This window comes from Neofelis nebulosa, chromosome 7 (genome assembly GCF_028018385.1).
Source record: "Neofelis nebulosa isolate mNeoNeb1 chromosome 7, mNeoNeb1.pri, whole genome shotgun sequence".
NCBI classification, from domain to species: domain Eukaryota; kingdom Metazoa; phylum Chordata; class Mammalia; order Carnivora; family Felidae; genus Neofelis; species Neofelis nebulosa.
The window spans coordinates 44,522,175-44,538,332 of NC_080788.1; the positions used below are offsets into that span (position 1 = coordinate 44,522,175).

The following is a 16,158-nucleotide window of genomic DNA, read 5'->3' on the forward strand; positions in this document are numbered from 1 at the left end:
GGATTTTACTCTTTTCCTTTTGGCTTGTAGATGGTGACCATCTTGATTTGTGTTCCCATGATTTCTTCTTTGTGCATGTTCACTGGGGAGGGAGAGAGGTCTGGTGTCTCTTCTTGACAGGACACTATCCTCTAGTATCAGGGCCCCCCTTGGGGACTCTATTCAATTTTACTTTCTTAGAAGCCCCCTCTGTACACACAGCCACATTGGGGTTAGGGCCTCAGTATACAAATTTGGGGTGAGAGGGACACAAACATTCAGTCCATAATAAGTAACCAGCTCAAGTTTACATGACTAAGAGGCGTCTGGAACAGGAACTTGAACCCCTTTACCCTGAAACCCATGCTTTCCACTGTGAGGCATCGTTTCCAGGACGGGTGGAGTTACAGCCTAGTGTATGTGGAGGGAAAGGACTCTGATGTTGGAGATGATAATGATGAGGTAGTCTGGAACCCTAAAAATGGAGTCTCTTGCCACACCATCTGTATCTTGCCTGCTCCCCCCTATACTGAAAACCTTGCAGTTCCCTGAGGCTTCTCTGCTCCTTGACCTGCTGAGTACGGTGCTTTGCTCTGTGTTACTGTGGTAGCCTTGAACCTCACCTGCACATTACAGCCATCTGGGAGGGGCGCGTGGATGGCTTAGTTAAGCATCCAACTCTTAATTTCAGCTCAGGGCATGATTGCACAGTTTGAGCCCCGCGTCGGGCCCTGTGCTGACAGTGCAGAACCTCCTTGGGATTTGCTCTCTCCCTCTTCCTCTGCCCCTGCTTGCACATGTGTGCTCTGTTTCTCTCAAAGTAAATAAATAAACTTTAAAAAAAAAAATCACCTGGGAAACTTGAGGAAAATCAAGAGTCAGAGCCGAAGTACAGGGCTCCCTTGAGCCCCAAACAAATCATGATAGTGACAGAAAATAACGTGAACAAAATAGAATAGTATGAGTTCATACTGATAAATTACCTAATGAATGGATTGAAAGTTTGATTATAAACAGGATACTTATATAATTTCAAAGCACCTCTCCAAACAGGACTGATGAAATAGAGGAATATGAGTGAATTTACAGTAGAGAATCTGCCAGTCACCACCTTAATCAAGTGACCAAAGTGAACATCATCGGTATTGGGACAAATAGAGACCAGGTGCCATTTCACAGGTGGCAATGAGAAGGCACCAGGCACTGCCGTGATAGCCCTATCAGGGAGGTGTAACCTGAATCTCACCATGAGGAAACATCAGACCAACCAAACCTGAGCAACATTTCCACAATCTTCAAAAGTGTCAACATGAAAGCTAAGGAAACAATGAGGAACTTTCCAGGATCATGGCAACTAAAGAGAGAGAGTGAAAGGTGACGTGCAGTTACGAATTCTGGAGCCTTTTACTATAAAAAAAAGAAAATTAGCATTTGCCAGAACTTGATCATAACATATCAGTGTGGATTTCCCGATGTTAATGGTCACATGGCAATTATGTTGGAGAAGGTTCTCATTTGGAAGAAAATACTCACTGCAAAGAAGGGAGTAATTGGACACCAAATCAAATTACTTCCAAATGGTGCAATTAAAAAAAAGTTACTTATACTGTAATTTTTCTGTAAGTTTGAAATTCTTAAAATGCAAACACACAAAATCCCTGATGTCCAGTTTGCATACCAAACCAATTAAAACAGAATCTCCAGGGAGGAGACCCAGGGTTCAGTTGCTTTTGAAATTCCCAGGTGAATCCAGTGTGAGCCTGAGCTGAGATGCTCAAAATATAGTCCCAGAAGCAGTGGAGTGAGAATCAGTGGGGTATGTGTTAGCACAGATTGTCTGGCCCTACTCCAGACCTCTTGAATCAGAAAAATCTGAGGGCAGGGCCCAGAAATCTGTATTTTAACAAGCCCATCCAGCTAGTTTTGGTTCATGCTTCAGGACTATTCACCTGGAACCTTCCTCATTCTTCGGTCCGTATTTGCTCCCAATTATCATTCCAGAGTCAGTTCAGACCCTCTTCAGATACCATTTCTGGGGCTATCTCACTATCTTAGTGTAGCCTCAGAGTTTAGAAATGATCTGTTTACACGCTGGTCACCCCCACTAGAGCTGGTCCAAGCGCTGTTTACCCAGTCCGTGGCACAGAGTGGACACCAGTGCATGCCTGTTTAATTGATGCTTAGCAGATGATTGGAGGGACATTCAGTGGTGTCCCCTGTGTCACATTTGCTTCCATTTGCATGCCCTTTGGAGACACGCAGTGATGTGTGTAACTGTGATGGGAATCGGATAAGGGGGCTCCGTGGAGGCAGGGAACATGACAAGCATTTGAAACCACATTCAGAAGCACCCCCACCCTTAGGGGAGCTGGTTCGGAAGCCTTTTACTAAAAGGTGACTGCGAACTGCTGGGCTCTCTAATTAAACCAGATGGACTGGATGATAGCTGATTAGATTCCTGACGTACTGATCCTCCTTCTATTTACTCACATAAATTCGTTGATGAGCCAGAAACCATCTCATTCAGGAAAAGCACCTCGCTGAATATTTTTAGAAAATTAAACTTTTATGGATGACCCAGTCTGTGAGCAGCTAAAATGCCAAAGTCTGTTTCCTATGGCACTCAGATGGTTGAGCTTTCAGCAGGGGAACCGTGAACAAGTTTGCTTCTGCAAATGTATGCCAAAACAACAGCAACAACAAATTACAGGCCCATCAGTCATTTTGGATGCAGAGAGCAGCACGTCACAGTGATCAACACAACCAGGGACTCGGGCACTTCTTCGCTGGAGCTGCCTCTCACTCCTCTAGTTCCATTTGGTGGCGTCACATTTGTTGATGCTGACTCCCGAGGCACTCGGCTGTCTTGATTGGTAAGATTTCAGAGTGGGGATGATGAAGTAGAGGCTGAAAGGAACACACAGTGCATTAAGACATTCATTGACAAACACATACATATAAATCCACCTACATCTGTCCGTGCATAAATACATATGCATATGCGTATCGATAATGATGTCACACTCTTTGAAAAAAATACTAATTAGAATCCATATCTACGCCCTGTAGAAGATAGGTAGGTGGCCCAGATTGGACCCCAGGAAAATTGTTTTGTGAACTGCATTGCTTTAGGACTCTTCCAAGACCGTTCTGCTGAGATGACAGAAGAGTGAGTAGAATATTCTAAAGGTATGGCATGGGATGCATGGCCCTGAAGAAACATCCTTGCACTCGAGAGAGGACAAATCTCAGTCCCAAGTAAGTGCTCACACTGGGTTTGACCCGTGAAAATTGGTGCTGGTCTGGACTGACTTCCTCAGCTGAACCTGTATAATCAGAATTCTGTTCAATCACACGCAAAGAGTATTTTTGACTGCCTGATGGATTGCTAGCGGGTGTTTACTTCAATGGCTGATGCAACATATTTAGAACATATCAGGTTTACTGAAAATATAGAAGCATTCCCTCTTAGAGTCAAAGCCAAGATCAGATTGTTCTCTAAAGGCATGGCAGGTCTCTGGAAGGTCAGAGGGAAATAATCCCAATGTGTAACTTTCTGCTCATTTATTCACTCAGCTAGTTATTTAATACATTTCTACCTGTGCCAGATACTATTCTAAGAGTAAACAGTGGTTGGTAAGGCAGGCACAATCTCTTCTTTTATGGAACTTACAATGTGTATGTGTTAACCAACCATTAAATTTGGTGAAAAAAGAAATGAACAGCATTGGTAGAACTTGCAAACTAGCTGGGAGGTAAGACTCATCTTCCAGAAAGCCATCTCTGTAGAATATTGTGAAGGACTAATTGTATACTCTCAAAAATCCGTGTGTTGAAATCCTCATCCCCAGCACCTCTGAGTGAGACCTTATCTGCAGACAGGCTCTTTCAAGAGGTAATGAAGTTAAAATGAGGTGATTAAAATACGCTCTAATCCAACATGACTAGTGTCCTTATAAGAAGAAAAAATTGGATAAGGTAACATATAGAGGGAAGATAAATTGAGTACACAGGGAGAAGATGGCCATGTCTAGGCCAAGGAGAGAGGCCCATAACAGGTCCTTACTTCACGGTCCTCAACTTTGCAAACTCCTTCATGTCAGGCATCTAGCCTCCAGAGATGTGAGACATGACATTTCTGTGATTGAAGCCACCCAGTCTGCAGTACATTGCCACATCTGTCCTAACAAATGAGTGCAAATATATTACATGCTAAAATGTGGACAGGGACTGGACTGGCTTGATTGGGTAGGGACAGGGTGAAATCAGTTACACTGTTTGAGTAGTGAGGAAGGATGGCTTAATTAGTGTTCCAGGGAGGAAAACAAAAAAGGAAAGAAACTGGTGCTTGGTGGAAAAAACAAACAAACAAACAAACAAACAAAACGGTTCCTGCAAACAGAGAAATCAAGATGCAAGTCTCTTTGCATCCTAAGAGCTTCATCAGTGTGAAAGAGGCTTCTGCCCTCTCCAGAGAACGCATTCCCCTTGATGTCACCACGGAGGATATTGAATTGTTTTGTTTTTCAGCAAAGCACAATGGCTTCAGGTTGGGCTCCTCCCTTCTTTTGCTCAGATACGTTAAGCTCTTCCATTGTAAGACTCTGTTTGTTCCTTATAATGTACCCTAGACATTTCCTTCGGGCTGGGATTTAGAGTTGAAGCCCAGGAAGGCCAGAAGGCCTCACCAATGCTGTGTTTGTATTGTGCCCTGACCACCAGTGGCCCTGGGGACATCAGGACACATACTAGGCAGTGAGAGAAGCAATAGAATTGAGGAAAGGTTGATGCTTTCCCATTGCCGTCCCATTGTTGATAAGCTCAGTGACGATTGGGAGGAAGGTTGGGGCATGAGCTCAAAGAGGTGAAGTCAGACACTATCAGCACTTGTGTGTGAGGCGATGCAGTGCTGGTGCTCAGGAGGCATAGAAACTGCTGTAGTAGGTGAGGTGCCTGCATCGATCCTGTCAGCCTGGAGAGCTATCTTCATGGAGGGCTCTAACACACTGTTGTGCAAGGGGCTGATGGGTGGCCTTGAGTGCTAGTTGGAAGTCCATTGTCCATCACCACATAATGCCTTCGCTCCTGTTCCTTTAGTCTCTTGAACCTCCTTCCCACTGCTTTCCAGAAAGACTTGACTAAAGGGAGGAGGAGTTGCTCCAGCCTCTGAGAGGGATCCATGCTGGGAGGAGTCAAGGGGCCTGTCCCCATTACTCTTGTGTTACATTTGCTCATCACTTCTCTGTCTCCCCCAAGATGGAAAACACTCAGTGACAGGGATCATCCTGTAACGTTCTCTGTATCCTTAGAACCTGGTCTCTGCTTGGTTCACAGTTGGCACTCAGTAAATATTGGCTCCAGGGAGAAAGGGAGGAAAAAATGCTTTATTATTGGTCTGAGCAACACCCCTTTGTGGTATAACGTGGCATAATTCAGTATAATTTGTGTAACTTAAGGCTCCCAAGAATCTCAAGTAGGACCTCTCCCTGCCCACCCCCCCCGATAACTGCTTCACCAAGAAGGTGACTCAGGTGTGCTTCTGAAGCCAGTCCTCCCAGCGGCCACTCACAGGCCACCAACCTCCACAGTGCCTGGAGCCGGAGACCAGCGGTTCTCCCCTACTTTCTCCTGATCCTTAGGGCGTTCGCCTGGCAAACTACTCAGGCCACTGTATTCTCCACCAACAGGACACTGCACCCCAAATCCTGCTGGCTGCACTTACCTCAACTGGCCACAAGGCAGCACTGCCTTCCTTAGGCTCTCCGGGCCCCATGAGTTTTTACTAGCACTTTTATTCTACTTTTGGGACCTAGGTATGAGGCCACAGGAAAAGGGACTGAATAAAAGTGCAGAAAGACTGTTCCCTCTGACCCTGACCCTGGTTCTTAATACTGTGACTGTTGAGGCTCATTTCCTCGGGTTGGGGGCTCTCCCAGGAAGCTCCCCAGAGCCTCCTGCAATCGGAAAACCTCCTCATCCCACCCTCTGCCAGCCGAACCTGAATCCTAGGGTGAGTTCCAGTTAGGCTTCCTACGCTGCTAGCTCAAGGGTATCCTCCTTGGCTGGAGGCCACACCTCAACCGATCCAGATGGGCATATTCATGTCTTAGTTACCAAAAATAATCCATGTAGCTCCAAAAAGGCTTTAGCAGAGCATGAAAGCCATGCAGGGGTGGGAGTCAGAGGTACTTCTGTTTCAAACCAGACTGTACCGGTTGCTATGTGTGTGACTGTGAACAAGTTACTCAGACTTTATGGGCTACGTTAAATGGGATAATTCCTATCTCACGAGACTCTAGAAGGTTTACATGAGTGGAAATAGGAAATGAGGGTAGGGCGTTGCCGGAAGATAGTAGGTACTAGATCTATCTTTCTTTTCTTCTCCTCCTGTTCCCTTAAGTTAGGAGTAAGGAATAACTTGATACAGATCTTTGACTTTAAACCACCCACTGGTGACCTCCCCTTGAATATCCTAGCGGGAGAGCCCCATCAAGGAATCCCCATCCCTGCCATTGGAATGCCTAAGTATCTGAGCTGCTTCATACTAACCAGGGCTGAAATCCACAACTGCCCACTGAGCCTCTCGGGATGTGCTCGCAGAGCTAACTGGGCCATTCCTGCTGAGTTCTGTAGCATTCGGTAGAACTCTTTTAAGATGCTCAGAAAGGGTTTCCCATGAAGCTGAGGGAGGTACCACAGGTGAAGTGAGCTGAGCAGGGAGCAGAGGAATGGAAGGGAAACCTCGCAAGTGAGTACAACCTCCTGGCCAGGAGGCTGCTAACCAGAGGATGCCAAGTTCCTTTCCAGCACCACCCAGAGGTGGTTCGTTGCTCTAGGTCTAAGGGAAATTAACATAAACATCTTTAGATTTCTTCCAACTTGGCAGTTTTCAGCCATTTGCTCCCACTGCCCACTTCCTCCGTTCAGCATTACCGCTGTTCCTGTGTGAGATCTCTGCATAGTGGACAATGCCTGTGACCTGTGTCCCCTGCTTGCATTGTGATGAACAGAGGCGCTCCTACACCATCACCACCCACATGAGACACACTTACTCAAGCTTCTGACTTCGTGCCTTAGGGTACAAAAGCCCAGACCAGAATGAGAACTGATCTCCCCTATTAGCTGTTCAACTTGGGGGCAAGCCATTTACCCTCGGAAAGCTTCAGTGTCTTCTGAGTGTAAACTGAGATCGTTACATCTTCCTCACAAGTGTGAGTAAATGAGATAGTAGATGGTTTGGTCACTGTTTATAGGTGTCCTGGCAGTAGGAAGCGTGGCAGGTGTGAGAGGCATTCACTCATACCAGGAATACTCTCCCCACCTCTTAAGACCCTCCCTGTTCTTCATGCCTGTGAATGGCATCGTCTCCATATTGTTTTCACCATCTTCTGCAACCGTCTAATTCCCTTTGAATGCCTGTCATACCTACCTTCCGCCATTTCTTGGCCTCTTGTTGCCAGTTCTTCTGAGCAACTCTTCCGTTTTCCCGGTTTGACTATAGGCCCTTTCAGTCTAGGGCCTTTCGAGACTAAAATCACCCTTTCTAGTGAGTGTTTCAGTAATGGCTCACGGGAGCTGTGAATATCATTGCATGTCAACACCCGTGTTTGGGCAGGTGGACGTACTCAGGTTGGCAAGTGTTCATGTCCTGGTATCTGAGGCAGTGTACTAGTGTGCTGAGGACAGCTCAGAAATGGCCAAGATAAAATGGAAGAGGGAGAAATGCTACAGCGTCAAATAGAACTCTTAGGGCCACGTCCAGGGACTATACTCAGAAAAGGCCAGCTTTGATCTGTGTGTTCCCTCCGGGACCAGGTGATTACAGTTTAGGATGGATTGGGGAATTTCCATGCTGCTGGAAACACCATATGAGAACCTTCCTAGTATTTGGGTTCAACAGCAAATGCTGAGACAGAAAAAATATTTCCATCCATCTGCACTAATCTCTTATTTCCCTAGCAGTTAGAAAGAGAGAGAGGGGACGAAAAAATAAATTAAAGGCTGCATCAGAAAAAAAGCTCAAGAGCCAGGCTTACGCTCAGCCCGCTGCCAGGTCATTTTCTAGTCGGTACAGGAAATGCCAAACTTCTGCGGCTATTGGGTGGAGGTGCTGGGAATATAATCATTTGAACTGTGATAATTGAAGGCATTAAAGAAGAAAGCCCAACTGAAAAACTTCCAGAAAGGCAAAGGCACTCAGAATTCAAATCAGGCCGCTCGCATCCTCCAGTTTCTAGGAAGAAAGCTGCGCTTCGTCAGGACCAGGTCTCCTTTCCGTGTCCCGAGACGATCCATCCACCTGCAGCCGGTGCTCCGTGCCAAGCAAAACCCAAACCCCAGCACCTTTCTACTTACTTATGTGCAGACCTTCCATGTATGTATATGTAAATGCGCCCACGTGGTGGCTGTATCAGTTACTGCTTTTAGGCTGGGACCCCAGGGAACATACACTTGACGAGGGCTTTGCACTTACCTTCAGTTATACAATCTGTGTCTTGTTACACTGCCCATCAACTTAGCACGTGCTTGTGGTCGGCTTGCGCTGGCGGTTCTTGGTGCTCCTGGAGCCAGGCCAGGCTGACAACATCTATCTGTGGATTTAACCATTAAAGCCGTAATGGCTTCTTCCCCCTCCTCCCTCCTCCTTGCTTTGGCCCATTCATAGCCAGAGACGTCTCTCAAAGGGAAGAGGCTTGTGCCCATATATATCCTAGGCCAGATCGAAAGTAGCGGCTGAGAGCTTTCACGTGGGCACAAATGTGGTTGCTTCGTACGATCAGTACTCAACTTTTAAGTCTCTGTCATGTCCATAATTAGATGGTAAACATTTTCCTCTTGGTAACGTCTATTTCTTTTCTTGTGGATCTTGGCTTTCAGGACCAGGTATGTTTGTATGGCAGCTATGGGAAGGTCGAAAAGGGTCCAGTACCTTCGTAAGGCCATCAGAGAACTCATCTGTGAACAGGTTTCTGTTCGGTGGCTTGTGCATGTAGTACTATGCCGGACATTGTAGTAATATTTGATCCCTGACTTGAGGAGGCTCACCGTTGGATCAGAGGCCATACACAAACTGGAATTAAAATAAAAACTTAAAAAAAAAATGAAACGAGCCTAAGATTGTATGCTAACTTACTGGAAGAAAAACTTAAAAAAAATTAATGGAGGCCATAGACACCAACATCAGCATGACACAGCCCAGGGCATAGAAGGTGAGTGAGAGAGGGTAGCAAAGAGGGAAAAGGTGGTGGGGGGGTGAGGGGACTAAGAACACGGAAAAAGTGTTCTCTGAAGGATGTGACATTGGCACTTGACCTTGATGATGTGGTCACATGTTAGAGAGGATGACACGGTAAATAAAGCTTATAGAAACTGGTAGTTATGAGAGAAGACTGAAGAGAGATGGCATGTTCTTAAATCCCAGCTCTGCTTCCTACCCCCGTGACCTTGAGTAAGTTACTTAGCCTCTTTCTTCCTTAGTCTCCCTACTTGTAAAATGATAATAATAGTGCTTGTCTCATAAGGTTGTCTTGAAGATTCCCCAAAATACCACCTAGAAAGCACGTAGCTAAAATGTGGTGATGGTGGCTGGTGATACAAAGCTCATGGGAAAGCCAAGAACAGGAGTGGTCAAATGGGAGGGGCATACTGTAACCTGGTGAAAATGTATTGTTAGGGGAAACTAGTGTGTCATTGGTTCATCTTTCCTGGTCATTTGAACCTGCAGTCACCGGCCCCCTTATTAGATCCGATGGGCAGACATCTAATCGGCCATCTCAATGGGCCAAAGCATCAGTTGGACAACTTTTGGAGCGGGTGTTTTATTTTGAATCAGATGGGAAATGTGTGACCTCAGTTAGTGATAAAGTGCCAACTAGAAAACTCCAGCACCTACTTCTTATGAGGGTCGGCCAGCATTGTGGCTGCTTTGGAAAGACGGAGGAGGAAAAAACTGGTGTATTTGCTTCTGGCGGCTGTCTTGGTCACAGGGATTTCATAAGACCAACATGTTTGTCAAATGCATCAGCCATACGCTGATGATTTTATGATAAAGTAAAAAAAAAAAACAAAAAACAATTTATTTAACTTGTCTCTATGGAATCCTGTAATTTTGGAGTGGGAGAGGGCCTCAAAAAACTAGTCTTTGTAGCATTGAAAGAAATAGGAAGCCAGATGTCTCCATAACCTGGGAAGAAGTGTCCAGAATCTCAGATCCTAGTTTCAGAAAATGTCTTCCTCATTCCACAGAAAGTCTTATTTCCATTTGCTTTGAGGGCTTTTAAGGAAGACTTTTGCAGTCCTCATTGGCTGCAGGAAAGGCTGCAGTAGAGGGCAGCCTCTCCTATGGTGAGCCCCACAAACCCCATTTCCAAACCCAGCAATGAGCAATGATGAGGTCTTAAGTGTTGGATGAGAGAGGAATTGAGAAAGATGTTCCTAGATGTGTCTCTACCATAAACATACATGGCAAAAGGGAACCCTCCTTCTGAGGATCATGGAATCCAGCAGCAGAAGGAACCTTCAGGATCATTGAGTATTTTTAAAAGTGTGTTCTACCAGTTTCCCAAGATGTTTCAAGGTGTTACATGTCACAATGTACTAAATTTGGAAATGATTACTTGAGCGACAATAATAGGTCTGTTTGCCACAGGAATTTCAGAGTCTCTAATATGCTACCATTAGCGTTGTGACTCTCCAAGAAAGGGATATAAGCATGAGCCCAATTTATGGGGGTATTTTTGTTGTTGTTTTTTTTATTTTTGTGAAGAACTCTTTCATGTTATGGTTCCTGGCAGTATTTCCTAGTATTTGTGTTCTGTAGAGCTTCAGGACCCTCTGATTTTGTCTACTGCCTAAGTTTACCTATGAGGATACTGGAACAAAGTCATTATCAAATTCATGATTGAACTAGGATTCAAGCCCAGGTCTCTTGAGCCTCCTTCAGAGTTGCAGAACTCAAAGTAGGCAGATGAAGCTGCCCACTTTATCTGCAGTTATCTGAATGTTTCAGGAAAACCATGGTTTTAAAAATACTTACCTTGGCCTCTTTGGATCTATATTTCCATTTGTCACTCTACCTGTCATACAGAGGCAAGTGGTCACAGAATATCTAATACAGCCCTCTGTCCAATAGACCGAAAAAAAAAGAGAAAAGGAACACTTAATTTCTATTCCTTCTTCACAAAAGTGCCCAATAAGATTGGCTCTGTTATAGAGGCTGGTAATCCTGGTTTTGAAGTTTCCACAATCCTCCACATAATTAGCCTTGGAATGTGTTCATAATGATCTATTAGCAGGTAGAGTTTTAATGGGTGTGCCACTTTGCAGACATCAGCAGTGTCTGAAGGGTTTTGGTACTCTGATTTGTTGGGAGAGATTCCAGCTCACATGGCTCAGAATGGTCAGGGTCCTTGCTTCTCTGTCATAGGTTGCCAGCTACCCAAGAATGTGCCTGAGCCAAGTTGCTCTGCAAACCTGTTGAATGGACAACTGAGATGGTGTCCTCTTGTAACCAACAATCAGGAGGCCCCTTCAGGCATAGTACATTTTCCAAGTAATTCATTTGGTGGATGTAAGCTGAGTTCGATTTTCTTAATGACAGCAATGGCCACCATTATTGCTTAGCTGTGAGTTCTCCTGCTAGGCATTTAACATATGTTTTATCTCATTTATTCCTCATGACAGCCATTGCCAAGTCCTAGTTACCTGACCTCAAATAAGACAATTTAATCCCTTTGTGCTTGAGTTTCCTCAGGGAGTTGGGAAGATTGAGTACAGAGAGGTAGGATTAAAAGAGCATCTATCTCATGTTCGCACATAGTAGGCGCTTAATAAATAGTCATTTATTGGGGCAGAATTTATATTGCATAGGATATTATAAAATCCCATTTTCCTCCTTCCCTACCTCTAGCCAAGGCAGTTAGGCCATAGTAATATTGTAGATAGTCATAAGTTTGGGTAAAGAGGCAGCAGACCACATTAGTCTGCTAAATCCAGAATGGCTCTTTTTATCAGGATGAAATGGAATTTGATTGTCCATACATGCAAAGGCTCAGGTAATTTGAGTCTGATGTTTAATCCAGTATGAACATCCTTTGTATGAAATCACTGCCATCACCACTTTAAGAAAGTTAATATTTATACCAAACATCTTCTGTAATGAGATAGGAACTTTTGACCACCCAGAAATCTAGCTCAGATTTTAGATTTTCATGCTCCCATAGTCAGGTTTCGGAATGATTTCTTTATCCAATTGCAGAAATAAAGTACATGCACTATTTCAAAGGAGACATTGAATCAAAGCAGATCACTCATTATCCCCTTCTCAAAGTATTCTGGTTGTGGAAAATAAAAGAGGGCTCTGAAATCAAACATATCACGTAGATACTTTTGAATATTTATTATGTTTATAAAGCTCCTTATAAGACAAACCATGAAAGGCAGGTGACCTGATGGGATGATATTGTGAGACCAAGTATTTACATTTGAGAGGAACATGTAGCAGTTTCCTGGGGTAAATGGGTAATTCTTCCAGAGTAGTCTCTGCCTCTCTTGGTGCTTCTCCTTTTTCTATCACCCTCCCCTTTGCTCTCATCTAGTTATATCTTACCATTGAAGACCAAGATAAAGTGGCATCTCCTCTAGGAACCCTTCTCTGGCCTCCAGGTGGACTTTGTCCATTTTCACGTTGAGCCCTTTGCCTATCTGTATCTCAACCATGAGCGCCTTCTTCTGGAATCATTAGTGTGTGAGTCTGTCTGTTCTGCCGAACCACAGCTCTCTGCAGGGCCTGAGCAAAGTGGCCCTTGTGTCTTTGTTTACCAGGCACAATAACTCGGGTTATCAATAAGTGGGTCATCAGTAAGTGTCTATTTAAAGAAACAACAAATCCTGGACGGTGGGCTCAACCATTGCATTGCTGAGAAAAAGAGCCAAGGGGTTAAATGGTGTCAGGGAATGGATGGAACCGTTTCTAAAAAGACCTCTTGGATTTACTAGTTCTTTCATGCTGGAAGAAAGATGGTAGGCACAGTGGAGTCCTCACCTGCCTTTCCTGGCAAAATTCCTAACCGTGGGTGTTGAGAGGATGTTAGTCTTCTCTCCAAAAGGATCGTAGGCTGTGTTCACATTTTTTAAGTGCTCGTGTAGCCCCCACGGTATCTATTTCAGTAATAGGCACATTGTAATAATACCTGACTTGAATTCATATCATAGTATAGTCAGTCATTTATCATTTTGCGTGTCTGTCTCCCCTGCGATCCTAACTCACTTTTGAATCACCACTCTTTAGTGCAGTGGCTGGCGCTTGGCAAGGATGCTGCTAACAGTCTATGAATGAATGGGTGGATGGAATGCATGAAAAATACATGAAGCCGTTTGTATCATACCTTATAGACTTTATGGTACCTTCTCTGCAGATCTCACTTGATTTAATCTGTACAGCAATACTATAGGGCTGATGTGACTAGGGTTATTAGCCCACTTTATAGATACAGAAATTGACCATCAGAAAGTTTAGATAACTTGTTCATGACCTCATATCTGATCAAGAATGGGACTTAGGCTCAGGACTTCCAGTGTTTGAGTCATAGATTCATGGCTCTAACTCATAGTTCCCTCTACAATTTCTGATAGACTGGCTGTATATTTGGTGGTTGAAGAGATGATGGGACTTGATAAGCTACTTTTCCCAGGATAGGAGGAGTAATTATAATAACAACGACGGTTACTATTTATTGAGTCCTTACATTGGGTACGTAGTAAATGCCAAGCACTTTACCCAAGTCATCCTGACTAACACACTCCAAGGTAGCTACTGTTGTTAATTTTGTTTACCACAGGAGACTGAAATATAGGATGTTTACGTAACATGCGCCTGGTCACAGAGCTGGTTCATAGTAGAGGCAAGATCTGAACCTAGACAGTTGGTGTTCAAAGCCTCTACTCTTTTTTTTTTTTTAATGTTTTTTCATTTTTGAGAGGGAACATGTGAGGAGCAGAGAGAGGGGCGACAGAGGATCCCAAGCAGATGCAGGGCTCAAACCCATGAACCCCCACTAACTGCGAGATTATGAGCTGAACCAAAGTCACATGCTTAACCAACTGAGCCATTCAGGTGTCCTACAAAGCCCCTACTCTTAAACCGCTCTCCTATACTTCTTCCCTTGAAAGACCAGTTTTCTTCTAAATTGTCATTGTTTTCCTAACAGGCCAACACCTTGTGAGTAATTTTGACCTTGGGCACATTATCCAACTTACCTGGGCTTCTGCTTCCTGTTTTGTAAAATGAAGAAATTAATATCTCCCTTTTGGAATTGCTGTGAGGATAAAATGGTAATACATGAAGAATGTGCTTTGTAAGCTATAAAGCATTATACAAATGAAAGTTATTATTGCTTAGTGGAAAAAAAAGGCAACAAGCTATTGTGATAATAATTCGATTGAACAAGTGTTTATCGAGTTCATACTGTGGGCAAGGCATGATCAAAATAAGAGAAATACTTCTATTCATCACTGAACATAATGCTATCAAATTTCCAGCCAGAGAATCTCCTTCCCCTGCTTCTTTCTGTTATAAACCTGCTGGTGAAATTATCTAACAAGAAAGAAAACAAAACCATGTAAAGCAATCTTGTTTAAAATGGTGCCAGTGATTACAATGTGTTTTCTGATTTTCTGTTTTCAGTAATGCACCATCCTACGTAAAAGCTTGCCTACCATTATTGTAATTTCGGACGTCCTCTGGCCCCTTTGGAGAGTATATGTATGTAAACTGTTCTGTTCTCAATGGAATAAACAAAATGGATAAACTAAAAACAGTGCCACAAGGAAGAACTAGAGAGGCATCGGGACTGTCAGGATTGAAAGTTGGGATTCTTGGTTGGGTCCCATCCTCCTTCAGATACATCCTGGCTTCATGGCCTTGGGCTTCAATGACAAGGGTTATTATCCCATCTTGTAGATGCAGAAATTGCCCATCCGAAAGTTTAGATAATTTGTTCGTGACCTTATGTCTCATAAAGAGCCAGGCCTCATACCCGTGACTTCCAGTGCTTGGGCCACAGACTCATGCCCCTAACTAAGAACTTCCTCTGTAGTCTCTGACAGACTGGGTGAGCCTCCACTGCTTTACCAGCAATGTGCAGCAGTCACAGCTTGGTGAAAACAGTTCATGAAATCCTTCTCACTGTAGAAATGTGAGTTCTTACTTTGTGTTGAATTCACAAGAGTATTTAGCATCTTGTTGAAAATAATTGCATGACAGTTAGCACCAGGAATCTTGAAGGTGTAAAGTCAATGTCCAATTAAACTTCTATATGATAACAGTTCAATAGCTAAAATGTATTGAGAGTCGAGGAGCGCCTGGGTGGCTCAGTCGGTTAAGTGGCCGACTTTGGCTCAGGTCATGATCTCGTGGTCCGTGAGTTCGACCCCCGCATCGGGCTCTGTGCTGACCGCTCAGAGCCTGGAGCCTGTTTCAGATTCTGTGTCTCCCTCTCTCTGACCCTCCCCCATTCATGCTCTGTCTCTCTCTGTCTCAAAAAAAAACAAACATTAAAAAAAATTAATACAAATAAAATGTATTGAGAATCGAATATATAACCAACATAGGCTTTAGATGTATTGTAGAATCATGTTAATAGTTCTTAATCTAAAATCCTAGCAATTGTAATAATACACTTAATACATATAAATGAAGACTGTTTTTAAAAAATGTAAAACCCAGGGGTGTCACGGTGCCTCCGTTGGTTGGGTGCCCAAGTCTTGATTTCAGGTCAGGTCATGATCTCATGGTTCATGACTTCAAGCCCTACATCGGGCTCTCTGCTGACAATGCGGAGCCTGCTTGGGTTTCTCTCTCTCCTTCTCTCTCTGCCCCTCCTCTCTGCCCCTCTCTCTCTACCAAAATAAATAAAGTTTAAAAAATGGAAAAAAAAATGTGAAACCCCCATAAATACGGCAAGTCAATGCAAGAAATAAAGGGAGAGAAATGCTCAATTTTTTCAGTAATTACCGATTGAATTAAAACGTGCCAGTTACTGAATGGTCGCAAAGAGAAGCGAAACTGGTCCGTTCCCTCAAAGAGCTCATCATTTGCCTCAGAATGTGATAAGAGCTGAATAAGACTCATAAAGTACTTGAGAATTCCCAAGAGAAAATAACTAGTTCTCCCTGAGGAGT

General features: G+C 43.9%; 1 protein-coding gene and 2 long non-coding RNA genes across 3 annotated transcripts in view; 2 read left to right on the forward strand and 1 right to left on the reverse strand.

Moving 5' to 3' along the window:
• Positions 1–16,158, forward strand: part of RORA (RAR related orphan receptor A) — a 722,505-nt gene that overhangs the window by 252,222 nt on the left and 454,125 nt on the right. The gene's annotated exons all lie outside the window — the stretch shown is intronic.
• Positions 1,355–6,814, reverse strand: LOC131518084 (uncharacterized). Its single transcript, XR_009264899.1, has 2 exons — positions 6,529–6,814; positions 1,355–2,886 (listed from the first exon to the last, which is right to left on the reverse strand). It is a non-coding gene; the product is annotated as an uncharacterized LOC131518084 (long non-coding RNA).
• On the forward strand, positions 6,931–10,072 carry LOC131518085 (uncharacterized). Its single transcript, XR_009264900.1, has 2 exons — positions 6,931–8,353; positions 8,857–10,072. It is a non-coding gene; the product is annotated as an uncharacterized LOC131518085 (long non-coding RNA).